Source organism: Ambystoma mexicanum, chromosome 5p (genome assembly GCF_040938575.1).
Source record: "Ambystoma mexicanum isolate Mex_15411 chromosome 5p, UKY_AmexF1_1, whole genome shotgun sequence".
In the NCBI taxonomy this organism is placed as follows: Eukaryota; Metazoa; Chordata; class Amphibia; order Caudata; family Ambystomatidae; genus Ambystoma; species Ambystoma mexicanum.
Window position 1 is genome coordinate 235,077,678 of NC_090930.1, and position 14,326 is coordinate 235,092,003.

Here is a 14,326-nt window from a genome sequence, read left to right on the forward strand (position 1 = left end):
TTGCTGGAGCAGAGTTTGCATTGATATGATATGATATGATATGGTATTTGTAACGCGCCTATACACAAGTGTTTCAAGGCGCGACGAGGCAGGGAGGGAGGGAAACAAGGGGAAGACAGACAAACGATCCTACTAGGCCAGGTGTCATTCAGATTGCGCAAGTGCAGAGGTAAGGGGAAAAGGAGAAAGTGCAAGGAGAGGAGGTGGGGGGAAGTGCAGTACAAGGTAAGTAGCGTAATAAAATAATAAATAATAAATAATAAATAATAAATAAAAAGGGCCCGCTGGTGGCAAGTGCGAGGTAAGTGCAGAGCAAGTGCTGGGAAGGGGGGCTGTAGGGATACAGTGACAGTCCCACAGTGCAGGGGGAGCCAGGGAGGCAGTGCAAGTGGAGAGTGGCTGGGCCCTGGACCGAGGTCGCTGAGAGTGGCCCAGATGCAGGTTTAGTGCAGAATTCAGTGGGGAGTTAAGCAGGTTTAGCAGGGGAGAGGGAGAGAGAAGGCAGAAGCGAAGAGGAAGGTTTTGAGGTACTTCCGGAACCAGAGATGGTTCTCCTCAAGTTTCAGGGAGGCAGGAAGGCTGTTCCAGAGGGAGGCCCCTGCTGCGGAGAGAGATCTACCCCCAGCTCGTTGCTTCGAGAAGCGGCTGACCATGAGGGAGTTGGAGACGGATGAGCGAAGGGCTCGTGAAGGAAGATATTTAGGAAGAGAGAGTTGAAGGTATTTAGGCCCCAGGCCCCAGAAGGCCTTGTGGACAATGCAGAGGGTTTTGAACTTAATCCTCGCAGCCACTGGGAGCCAGTGAAGAGATTTCAGTCCTGGAGAGATACGGTCCCTGGGCTTGAGGCCAAGGACAAGTCTCGCAGTTCTGTTCTGGATAAGTTGCAGAGGGCGGAGAGTGGAGGCAGGCAGATTAAGATAGAGGCTGTTACAGTAGTCCAGCCTAGAGAGAACCAGGGCTCGGGAGACAGTGAGCTTCTGGGGGAAGGAGAGGAAGGGAAGAATACCTCTGAGGAGGTGCAGCTGGTAGTGTGACTTCTTAGAGACGTCAGATATATGAGGAGAGAAGGAGAGTGTGGAGTCGAAGATGACCCCGAGGTTTTTAGCCTTGCAGGTAGGGGCGGGAAGGGGGCCAAGGGAGGCCGGCCAGAGAGCTGCAGGGAAGGAGGGAGTGGGTGTGCCGATGAGTAGAATCCCAGTCTTACTGGCGTTAAGGCAGAGGTCATTGGTGGCACACCATTCCTGGATAGCAGACAGACAGTCGGAGATGAGGGAAGGAGAGGAGGAGGCCGAGGGTAGCCTGAAAATGAGCTGGGTATCGTCCGCATAGCACTGGAAGTGGGGGCAGAGAGCGGCGATGCGGTGGGCAAGGAGTGCCAGATGTTGGTTGAAAAGCCAGGGAGAGAGGTTGGATCCCTGGGGGACACCACAGGTGGAGTAAAAGATGTCAGAGAGGAAGGAGCCCATTTGGACCTGGGAGGGTCGACCGGAAAGGAAAGAGGTCAGCCATGCCAGAGCCTGACCAGTGATACCCAGGTTATCACGGAGACGGTTGAGCAGGATGGCATGGTTGACAGTGTCAAAGGCAGAGGAGAGATCGAGCAGAATGAGAACGCAGGGAGTGTTGGAATCGAGGTTCAGGAGCAGGTCCTCACGGATGTTCAGGAGAGCAGTTTCCGTGCTTCTGGCCGCTCTGAAGCCGGATTGATGGTCATGAAGATTACCAACAGATTCAGCATGGAGGTTAAGCTGGGAGATGGCCAGTTTCTCCAGGAGTTTGCCCAGGAAGGGAGTAATGGAGATTGGGCGATAGTTGGCCGGGCAGGAGGGGTCGGAAGAGGGTTTCTTGAGGAGGGGGTGCACAAGGGAGTGCTTGAGGGGGGATGGGAAGACTCCAGAGGCGAATGAGTGGTTGCAAAAGTCAGCCAGGGCAGGAGCCAGGGAGTCGATGTGGTCCTTGATGGTTTTGGAGGAACAGGGGTGAACCTGTTTAGACGAGGCTTTCATAGATCGGACTTGTCTGGAAACCTCATCAGCAGAAAAAGGTGGAAAAGCAGAGAAGGAGGGCGGAGGGGCGGCTGCAAGAGAGCAAGAGGAAGAGCCGGGAAGAGAGGGAGGGAGGAGAGCGGAGGAGAGCGAGGACAGGATGTCCTGAGTTTTTGAGATGAAGTGCGAGGCCAGTGCAGTGCAGAGGGCCTGGGAGGGGACAGGAGAGGTAGAGACTGCAGCAGGGTTGGCCAGCTCCTTGCAGATTTTAAAGAGTTCGGCCGAGTTGTTAGATGCCTCAGAGATGCGGGCTTGGATAAGGGCTCTCTTCTTGGTAAGAACGGAGAGCCGGTATTGCCTTTGGAGCAGGCGGCAGGCCAGTTTGTCAGAGGATGAACATGAAGCACGCCATTTCCTCTCTGCCACCCTGCACTTGCGTTTTAGGGTGACGAGATCCGAGTCATACCAGGAGTTACATTTGGCTTTGGGCTTCAGGCGGATTCTCATGACGGGGGCAAGGATATCGAGAGTATCAGATATAGAGGAATAGAGCATGGAGAGGACTGTGTCAGGGTGGGAGTCAGCCGGGGGGGGAGGAGGGGGCGAGAAGGTAGCAGCGAAGGCCTCAACTGACACGCGCTTCATGGGCCGGATGACCGAGAAGGTGGGTGGCAGTGAAGAGGGTGGCTTTGCCTGTGGGGTAGGGAGGGAGAGGTGGGAGGATAGGAGAAAGTGATCGCTCCAGGAGAGAGGAGTGGAGAGAGGGAGGGAGAGGGGAAGGTCAGAAGAGATCAGAGCATCAAGAGTGTGCCCTGCAGAGTGAGTAGGCCCAGACGGGAGAATAGAGAGTGAGAGAGAGTTGCAGAGTTCGCGAAAGAGACCAGTGAGGGGACAGAAGGCATCGAGGTGGATGTTGAAGTCACCGAGAAAGAGGAGTTGGGTGGTTGAGGACAGGAGTGAGGAGGAGAGGTCAGCCCACTCAGAGAGGAAGGAGGAAATTTGACCAGGTGGCCGATAGATAGTAGCCACGGTAAGGGAATGGCTAGGAGAGAGAGAGAGTCGGCAGACAAGATATTCAAAAGAGGAGTAGGTCTGCGTAGGAGTGACAGTGGCAGGAATCCACTCAGGGAAGATAAGGGCAACACCACCCCCTGAGCGGTTGGGCCGGGGCACGGAGAGGATCTTGTAGCCGTCAGGAAGGAGTGTGTCGAAGCTGGTGGCAGAGCTGGCAGTGAACCAAGTCTCAGTGAGACCGAGGACGTCGAGGTCCAGTTCCTCAAGAAGGCGACAGATATCAGAGGAGTGCTTGATGGCAGAGCGAGAATTTAGAGTGGCAATGTGGAGAAGGTTGCCACCCTTGAAAAACTTCCGGGGAGGGGTACAGATCAGAGGTACGCCCTGCGGAGGTGTTAGAGAAGGAGTTGAAGAGGGAGCAAGAGAAGGGGCAGGGAGGGAGGTGAGAGGCAAGGTAGCTGAGGACAGAGGAGGAGGGACAGCGGGAGCGGAGAGGAAGTTGATGAGGCATGGGAAGCGTCTATCAAAGAGGTGAATTGAAAGAAGCTTTCACAAAATCGAAGTTATCTCCTTTACAGTTTGAAGCTTTTAGTTTAGTGATAATGTCTGCCACTGTATCTTGTGTCGCTGAGGTTACCATTTTCCTTAGTTGTATTTGGGTTGGTATTTGGTACATTTTTATGTGCTAGGATTTTTCTTTTAGTGAGGATTTTCTTTTGGAGTAGCTCAATTTTGGAGGCTAACACATTTTGGATGGATGTGCACCATTCCTTGCTAGTATTAACAGGTGATCTAGCTGCACTTCATGATGGATTCCTGCTGCTTCTAAGAACAATATTAATTATTATTATTATTAAATTCAATGGTTGTTCACTTCGACAGGATGCTTAACATACTCAGCCATACCTCAAATCTATCTAACAAAGCTCAGGTCAGTAATCTGCAAGCAAAAAAATAAATAAATCTGCCACCCGCACCTAACTAGGTCTCCAAGGTTTGCTAACTATCTGCTATTCTTAAATCCCTTAAATGGTGACTAGTTAGGAAGAGTGTGTGCTTTTTTGCCCTGACCTTCTTCTTTACCTTTGAGTCAATTTAACACAAATTGAACATTATGTTCCCTAGGGCAGACTATTAATTGTCTCCAAATTAAATGGAAAAAAATGGATGAGAACACTTCATTCATTCATTCATACATTTGTCCGTTTGTAAGTTTGTTTGTTTGTTTGTTTGTTTGTTCGTTCATTCATTCGTTCGTTCGTTCGTTCGTTCATTCATTCATTCATTCATTTTGCCCGAAAGCAGTGGTAGTTGAACACCCTCGGGAGGACCAAAGTCCAAAGTATGGGAAAACCTGGAAGAGCAAGTATGCATGTGCGCATTTCGGCCATTAAAGTTATGAGATTGTGGCCAAGACCATGCTAGTCACCCCTGTCTGAATGGCAGGTGGTTGGGTGGAAGGAGGTATACTAGAAGATAAGTAGGGATATGTGTGAGAGGATAGTTATGTGAGTAGCTACAGTTATTTGTCATGAAAGGTAGATGCATTTTCATGGCACGGGTGTTGTGCAACAGTGTTTGAGTAATATGCGAGAGAAGATGTGTGGGGGCGTGAGGCAGTGCCTTTGGCTAAGTTTGAAGGTGTGGAGTGCGAAAGGAATAAATGGGTTAGCAGTACATTCAAAATTGTCTACCTCCTGGGTTCCATCTACGTGCAAAGAGCAGTGTGTAATCTCACATACGATGTACGTGCAATAAATATCCCCCTCTGTGTGGATCTAAGAATGATACATTACCCATCCCCGGTTCTTTGAGTTCGATCAAATTCTCATCTTAAATGTCTAGTTGCAGCGGAAAAGCCCATCCTCATATGTGTTAGAGTTACGTACAGTAACTCCAATGATGATTCAAATGCAAATAATTATCCTCCTTCAAATTGATCCAATTGCTTGATCTGAAGGTGTGTTTAAGTGTGATACGTTGCACACCCTCAGGACCCATTTGAGTGCACTTGCCGGCCCACTTTCAAGCATTCTTATCACGTGCAAGTTACTGGATGCCCTATTGACTTCTCCGGATGCAGAGTACTGGCTGCATTTCTTTGGAGGTTGGAGTGGGGCAGTGTGTCAGGGGGAAGTGTGTGGGGGCAGAGCTCAGAAGATAAATGAGAGACAAGGCAAGGTAACTGAATGGCAGACAGGTGACCGGGGTGGGATGGGAAGGGGCTCTGACTGCTGGTCATTGCCGGTGTGTGGGGGGGAACAAGTATGTTCAGGATGCGGGAGGGAACAGCCAGGTTTTTTAAGGGCCTTCATGAAGGCCAGTTTATCCTCTAAGAGATGGATAGTGAAGGGGGGGAGTTACAGAAGGTAGGTGCAAGGACAGAGAAGCAGGGTCCTCCTAGAATCTGAAAAATGGGCTGTGAGTTTGTTTTTAGAGGATTCCAGGGCCTTTCTTATGGATGGCGCAGTGGGAAATGCACAGCTTGTGGAGGACCCCGAGTGCAGTGGAGATGTCTTCTCTGGGGGAGAATGCAAAGAGAAGCCTTGCTGCAGAGTTTTGGATCTGTTTGAGCTTTCTGACTTTGGATGCATGCGCACCTAGCTAGAGGGAATTAGAGTTTTCTAGGTGAGAGAGAATGACGGTCATGTTTGCAGAGACTCTATAGGGTTAAGAGAGACACAGATTCATCCTCTTGAGAATGCAAAGGTTCAAGTTGCATGATCTTGAGAGAGCATTGATGTGGCAACAGAGGGTCAGGTCAGAGCTAAAGGTGCATCCTAGGTTTTTGACTGAGGGCGATGCAATGGGTGGAGGTCTTAAGGAAGGCAGCCACAGACTAGGTTGGGGAAGGAGAGCTGTTTTGCTGCAGATTGGGATTTTCTTTTTTCCAGGATTGAGGAAGAGGTGGTTGTTTGTCATCCAGCGATCTATGTCTGAGTGGCAAGATGCAACATCTTGGTGGGGGAAGATGGGGAGTTGGGGATCTTGAGGATGACTTGAGTGTCATCAGCATAGTTGCAGCAGGTGAGATTGTGGGAGCGGATAACCATGGGGAGAGGCCAAAGGTAGAGGTTGAAGAGGAGAGGGGAGAGGGAGGCTCCCTGAGGGACCCTGTGGGGACCTGGGCGTCATGCAGAAGTTAACACATGGAGGACATGAGTTGGGAGTGGTCAGAGATGAAAGAGAAGATCCATCTAAGTATGGTGTCCCAGATGCCTCATTCAGAGAGTCCGTTCATGTGAATAGAGTAGTTGATCATGTAGAACGCTGCTGAAGCCTGACTTGGAAGGGTCAAGGAGTACATGGGATCCTACGAAGAGGTAGAGCTGGGAAAAGGCCATGCGATAAAGAGGTTTGGCTATGATGCAATTGTTATAGATGCAGCTGCAATTGGAAGGGAGTAGGGGGTCAAGAGGGGTCTTTTTAGTAGCGGTTTGATGCAAGTAGTTTTGCTTGCTTCTGGGAATATCACAGAAGTCAGAGAGTTGTTGATAACAAATCTGGCAAGACTGCCTGCACAGGTGGATGCAAGAATGTTTTTGAGGAGGGTGGGGGGATCCTGAGGGGTGGCTATTATAGAGAAGTCTTATGAACTGAGGGTGGGAGATTGCAGAGAAGGAGCTGTCCAGGGGAGAGGGGATGAGATCAGATTGGGTGAGATGAACACTACATTGAGGGTGTGACCGGCTGTATGCCTGGGGCCAGATATCATTGGGTCATTTTGAGGGCTTCCAGGTTATGAATGAGATGATGGGTCATGGGGTTAGACGGGGTGTCAAACTAGATGTGAAGATCACTGAGAAGAGTAAGTGTGGGATGAGAGATCATGATGGCCGATACAGTGTCACTCAAGGAGTCTGCAAAAGTTCTATTATTGCTCAGGGGTCTCTAGAGGAGGAGGAAACTCAGGGAGAATATGGGAAACAGTTGGAATTCGACTCGCAATTATGACTCTGCAAGCACATTGGGGCTCGGACTTCCATCATATGTTCAAAACCAATCCAGCTACCTCCAATCGAGAACAGAATTAAAAACATAGCTCTTTTTCACCAAATACCAAACTTTACATTATTCACCAAGATACCAAATGGATAAATGGACCATGGTTTGTAAATGCTCACACAATCATACACACGTGTAAAGTCTGACATTCCTAGAGCTTATTTGAGAAATATTATGGCACTTGGGACTACAAGTTGATTCTTTGGGATAAAGTAAAAGCTTTTTGCTGTGTGTCGATGCCATAAATTGGAGAATGTTTAGACTGTTCAACAAATAAATAATAAATATTTTATTGTGCTATAATCTATAAATAGAATTTTACACAACACATACATTTCGCAAATACATAAAACATAAATATATATGTATATGAACAAAATAAACAACAAAATATGGAATAAAATATACAAGGAATAATACAGTACAAAAATATATATACAGGCTCTAAACCTCCATGTGATCTTAACATATATGAACTTATTGATTAGGGTGGAACAAGGGAGGAGATACAATATCAGTATTATTATTATTATTATACCTGAAGTAGGGGCATAATTTGTGTCTAAACCCTAAAGAGTGCAAGCTGAAGGCCAAGCGACTCAGTATTCAAGCAGACGTAGCAGAAATCATCCCCCTTAATCGTCTCTTAATTGTGGACCCATTTTACATATGCATTCATATATGTGGGGTCCATTTTTGGGCAGTGTGATAGTACATGTTTAGTGGTTTCAAGTACTCCAACCTCTGGCAGATGCGGCAGAGCCTGGCCTCCCGTGGGATCTTCAATCGAGGGCCTATGATGGGAAGCACTGCTAGCTGATTAGTTCTCGATCTCAGTAGGAAATATCTTACTTCGGGAGCCGGGCAGAGTAACAAGTAGTGCTGCGGTTTTAGATATCTATGTATAACATGCGAAACTGCCTCATATCCTTTCAACTTGGCCAAGTGATCTGAGTTCACACACCAATCCCACTTGTTCAGTTTTTCCTCAAATGCTTTTTTCTGGTGGATATAAGGTAAATGCATAAGTTTTTCGTGGGGCCAATCGATCTCCCTGAATAGTGATTCATTTAGCTCTTTGTATGTACGGCCCCCGAGGATGTTTTTCTATATCATAATTATTCCCTGCCAGTCTCAAAACTTTACAGCTGGGCTATGTCCGAAATTTCAGATAAAAGTTGCCCCGCAAACAGAGAGCCCACCCTCGATGAGGCCCAGTTCCAAGCGAAGATATTGAATCGAGCACGAGGGTCCCAAACCAAGCACCATACGCCAATAATGGCCTTCCAAGATGTTTAGCCATGTAAGGTCTCAACAAATACCTGCATAGTCTGGACTCCATCAATTATTTTCTGCAAATCCATTTTGTATAATAGTCTGAATATATGTTAGGGACATTGACCAGCTGAGGACAACACTGACATGACCTACCTTGCCCTGTTAGGGACAGGTGAAGTAGGACCCAGTGCAAGGTTTTGGTTGATTTGCTCTTTCTGCTGTCATGTTTTATTTTTACAGTGTGTAGCACCTGACTTAATGATGACTTAAAGTATGTCGTTCCAGAAAAAAACAGGATATTCTTCTCTGGAAAAAATCTAAACTAAGGGTATCGGGAGTGAATCGACTGTAAGATAAACTGTCACCTAATTTGGATGCAAATATCCCTCTGCTGAGACTCTCAGTTCTCTGGGATGAATTTCTCTATATCTGTGTTACCAGAGACCCAAAATAGGAAGGACTTCAGTTAAATTGCAATACATCCAATGGTCTTAAACTAACACTCTAAAAGGTAACAATGCAAAAGGTGCCAGAATGGGGTCAACACAATGTGTTTCAAGGGTGGACCTGGGAGGGTGGGTCCAGGAGGAAGGAGGTCAGCCACTCTAGGGCCTGATCCATGATGCCCAGGTTCTTGCTGAGTCGATTGTTCAGAATGGCATGATTAACCATGTCAAAAGCAGAGGAAAGGTAAAGGAGAATGAGGACAGAAGGAATGCTGGAATAAAGATTGAAGAGCAGATCTTCACGGGTGTTCAGGAGAGCACTTTCCATGCACCTGGCTGCTCTGGAGCCAGACTGATGGTTATGGAGACAACCAACAGATTCAGTGTGGAAAGCAGGCTGGGAGATGGCCAGCTTTTTCAGGAGTTTGTCCATGAAAGGAGTGATAGAGATTGGGTGATAGCTTGCTGGACAGGTAGGGTCAGCAGAAGGCTTTTTAAGGAGGGATGCACACAGAGTGCTTGAGGAGAGAGGGGAAAGATCCAGTGGCAAAAGAGTGATTGCAGAAATTGGCCAAGGCTGGAGAGAGGATGTCAATGTGGTTCTGGAGGAGCAGGGCAGGATCTTTTTGGACAACATCTCCATAAATCGGACTTGTCTAGAAACATCATCAGGTGTTGTCAGAGAGAAAGAGGAGGAGGAGGAAGGTTGAGAGGGGGAAGTGGCCAGAGGGGGCCCAGGTGAGGTAGAAGGAGAGTTAGAGGAGAGCCAGGTCAGGATGTCCTGGGTTTTAGAGGTGATGTCAGAAGCCAGAGCTGTAGAGTGGGCCCAGGAGGGAACAAGAGAGGTAGAGACTGCAGAAGAATTGGCCAGCTCCTTCCGATTTGAAAGAGTTCGGCCATGTTATTAGAGGCCACAAAGACACACGCTTGGAAGTGGACTCTCTTCTTGGACAGGACAGAGCATCTGTATTGCCTTTGTAGCATGCAACAGGCCAGTTTGTCAGAGGATGCGCCCGAAGCCCTCCACTTCCTCTCAGCCACCCTGCACTGGGGATTCAGGGTGACAATGTTGAAGTCATACCAAGAGTTGCACTTGGATGTAGGCTTCAGACTGATTCTCGTGACAGAGGCAAAGTTGTCCAGAGTGGTGGAGATTGAAAGATGCAGGTTAGAGAGGGCTGTGCCAGAGTGTGAGTCAGCGGTAATAGTAGGAGGAGCAGAGAAAGTAGAGGCAAAAGCATCCACTGACTCACACTTCATGGGCTGAGTGACCGAGAAGGTAGGTGGCAGTGCAGGGGTGGGCTTTGCCTGAGGGACTGAGAGTTTAAGGTGAGAAGAAAGCAGAACGTGGGCAGTCCAAGAGAGAGGAGTGGTGAGAGAGGGGAACGTCTGAGGAGATGAGGACACCCAAGATGAGTCTGGCAGAGTGGGTTGGACCAGAGGGTAGAATGTAAATGGAGAGAGTGTCACAGAGGTTATGGAAGAGCACAAAGGAGGGATCAGAAGCATCCAGGTTGATGTTGAGGTCTCAGTGGAGAAGTTGAGAGATAGAGGTAAGGAGAGAGGTTGAGAGGTCTGCCCACTCTGAGAGGAAGAGCACCACCGGCTAGGAGGCATGTAGATGGTGGCCACAGTCAGAGAGTGACCAGGAGAGATAGAGAGCCTGCAGACCAGGCATTCAAAGTAGGAGTAAGCCTGTGTAGGAATGACAGAAGCAGGGACCCACTCTGGAAAGATTAGAGCTACTCCACTCCAGGTTGGTTGGTTTTGGGCTCAAGGAGGATCTTGTAGCCATCAGGGAGGAGAGTGTTCAACCTCGTGACAGAGCTGGCCATGAACCATGTCTCAGTGAGAGCGAGGACATTCAGGTCAAGTTCTTCGAGGAGGTGGCAGATGTCAGAGGAGTGTTTGACAGCCAAGCGAGAGTTGAGAGTAAGAACATGGAGCAGGTTGCCACTTTTGAAAGTCTTACAGGGTGGGGTACAGGCTTGATGTACACCCAGCCAAAGTGGTAAAGGGGCCCAAGAGTGGGCAGCGGTGGTAGCACGTACCTTAGCTCTCTGGCAGTGTAGCGACATGCAAATCTGTACGCCAACAATCATAGGCATCTTTGTCGAATACCTCCTTGATTTCTGTAAATATTTTTCTCAATTGGTCTTTCTCTTCTTCATTGGGACATGCATCTGCTGCCTGAATTTGCTCCTCATCCATTTTAGAAAATTGTAAAAAAAAAGCCTTCAAAGGAGGAACCACTGTAGCTTCTTCTAACTGTGTGGCAGTATCCCTTTGAAGCAATGCCAACTTCAAGAATCTTGGCATTTCAGCCTTTACTTCAATTTGCTACTTTTACTCCTCATGTTCATCCACCTGAAATAGGATGCAATCATCCTCATGACAACAAACTCACATCCTTTGGTTCATAAGGTTATACTGACTGAATTTTAAAAATCCCTTTTGATTTAGAATCTAGACACTCAGGCCGTTCCCCCCTGCGAGGTGACATCACTTTCAGGAAAATTCCCAATGACTGGGTTGTTAAAATCTGCAGTGTAGTGTTATTCTTTCATTGCCATCCCTAGTGGTGAACCTTCTTCCGAGTGAACGTCCCGCCCTCCTTTGTTATTCAGCAGAATTCGAATTGGACCATCTCCAACTTCCACGAAAGGTGTATATTCACATTCTAGTCCCTGTTGTCTCATGGATTCATTGATACACAGAAATGCATTGGGCTCCTTTAATTTCTGTCCCTTCCTGTACTTCAATGCCATTGTGAACTGTCCGGTGAATGCAGGAATGGCAACATCCTTCTTCACTTGCAGTGCAACTGCATATGGCATTATTTATGCACAATCGCAGGCTTGCTTCTGTCCTCAAATTCAGGTGCTGCTCCAATGAGTCTAGACCAAACTTTTTGATTCAAGAAATCTAAAACCATACACATTCTGTGTAATATACTGTTTCCCAAATAGAATTTGTCTTTGGTTCCACTTACAATACATACATTTCGAAGAATGCTTTTGGACCCTGTTGTGATTTTCAACATGCATCTTTGTCCGAATCAGGGAATCTAAATCAAAAACTTGCAGATTTTTCATTTTAAAACATGGTATTTCTTCACCGTCAAACATTGAACACTTTCTCATTAATGAAACTCCTTTCCTATTCTGGGGCCAAAACTGCCACAATCATTTATTTGTGTCTGTTCATATACACCAGTATCCAGGCCTGACTTTCTTTCAGGCAATTCTGTCCGCAATTGTTGAAATATACTTTTCCTGATCTGACTCTGAGACCTCACTTTGTTCACATTCTTCATCGCTTAGATAACACCGCAATGTGTGTTCATATATCTGTGTTTGCCAGTTCTTCTTGGGATCCAAGTGAAGCTCTACTGATTGTTTTTCTTTTTTTCCTTGCATTTCAACCCTAGAACATGAGAATGATAGTGACACTGGGTACACATCAATTCTGAAGATACTCAAATGTTCTCTCTGATCTAGCAATGGTTTGACATTCTTTTGCATAGCTAACTTGGTTCATGACTTTTTTAAATTGTAAGGTATTTTTGGCCAAATACACAGCACCCCATTTACACCATCAATGAGGGTGACAGCCTCTTGAGACAATGTGTTACGAATAGGATTGGGATCTTCTCAATAGATGTGAGCACCACCTCTTGCTCCACTCTATGTGTCCCTACCTCAATGTCAACTTCAGTGGTACCCTCCACTGGTATTTCTTCCCCATTGAAATTATGCACAGGGCCTTCAATCTGTCTCAATTTCAACATGTCATATGGGTGTCTCCCTTTGTTTATGCTTTCCAACACTTTCCTTAACATTATAGTTGCCTGTGCGCCTTTGTCCACCATTGCAAAAACATTGTATTTCTCTTTAATGGTAAAAGGGTTGTAATACCTATTTTCACATTCTTCACGTAGTGTGAATTGTTACTAATTTCAGGGCTTATTTTCTTTATCACTGCTTGGCTTCTTGCTAAGCAAAGGTGCATATGACATGACATATTACCCCCTTGTTGCTCATCTCTCTTTCAATTTCTCTGTTTATTCTTCTGTCCTGAGAATTCATTTGGAGCTTTGCAACTGAATGGCACCTTGTATATTGGGGCCACCTGTGCTCTCAGCCCATTCTTTTTGTGCTTGTTCCCCATTCTTTTCATTTCCTTCACTTACCTCCACTCTGGAGCATATCTGTTTTGTGTTTTCATGTGAATTATGTGGCAGAACATCAGCATTTTGTGTTTCAAACATACCTGTCTCTTGTACCATACCAGTCAGCTCTGCCTCTTGGAACATCTGAACTAGCCCACTCGCATTCTTGAGGAGATTTTATGAAGGACGAGTACCATTTGCATGGTACTAGACCTTGCTGGCAAGTATGGAGAGGTCTGAAACCTTTATTTGACACTTACTGCAAACAAAATGTATTTGCAGTAAATGGCAAATCAAGGTTTTAGTGTGCATGGCTGATCTTTCAGGGGCAGCATTGTCCAAAATACAAAGTGTGCTTTATGGTTACAGGCCCCCTTTTCCAGAAAACACTGTTAAATATTTTATCTCAGTCACCATCAGGTGAGTGCATTTCTCTTATGTTGAGTATTCAAACAAAGGAACTCATCCTGCAGGTCCAGTCGGATTTTTAAGAATTTGCAAGTGCTGCTGTGACTCGAAATACTCCTCAGGGGACTCATCCATGCAAGTCCTTTGTGATATGTTCATTTCTGTGGCGATATGATCAGTATTAGAATTATCAAGCAATTGAACCCTTTCATTTGTTTTTTTTTTTCACGTACCATTTTCTTCATTTCATTTTGAATGTTCTTTTTAAATCGTCTTTTAATTCTGTGTTCTTTGGGTTCCTCTTGTGTAATTCTCTTTCCTACTATCTCATCTTCACAATCTGAATCATTTGGTTCTACTCTAAATTAAACTGCACTCCTTTCTTGTGTATCTTTTCATTTCCTATGTTACAATCATCTGGTTGTTTTCTGAATTTTAAGTCACCAAGCAATCCAGTTTGTTCAGTTAATAGTGGGTAATTTGTACCTTCCAGGTTCAAATTCTGGCTGATTAGTTATTTGCTTCCACCTTTTGCAATGTCACTCTTGTGATATTCTGCATTCCTGCCTAGCTGCTGTTTCTGCCCTGCACACAGCTTTCCTATCTGCTCAGATAACATTTTGACTTGTGCCTCTAAGCACTGAATCTATCCAGATCCCTAATCTCATACTTCTGTGCTCTAGCATGGTACTGGTTGGATTAATATTGGTCAGGCCGACTTTGGTTTCTTTCCAGACACTGTTATATGTTTGTCTTTCCCCTAAACCTCCGGGACAGAGAAGGTGGAGCGAGTAGGTTGGCTATCCTCTGTCCATGGTCTACCTGATGGCAGCCTGAACATAAGGGGTGAGGACTATAGGTTACATTTTGTCTCTCATTTGATTGATATTGTTCCATTTGCTGATTTCCATTTTTCACAAACCTATCCATGTATTTTGGCATGTCTGATTTCCATATATCACTGAATCAGGATTAAACCTACTCTGGGCCCCCAATGCCTTGTATGTCTCGTTATACAT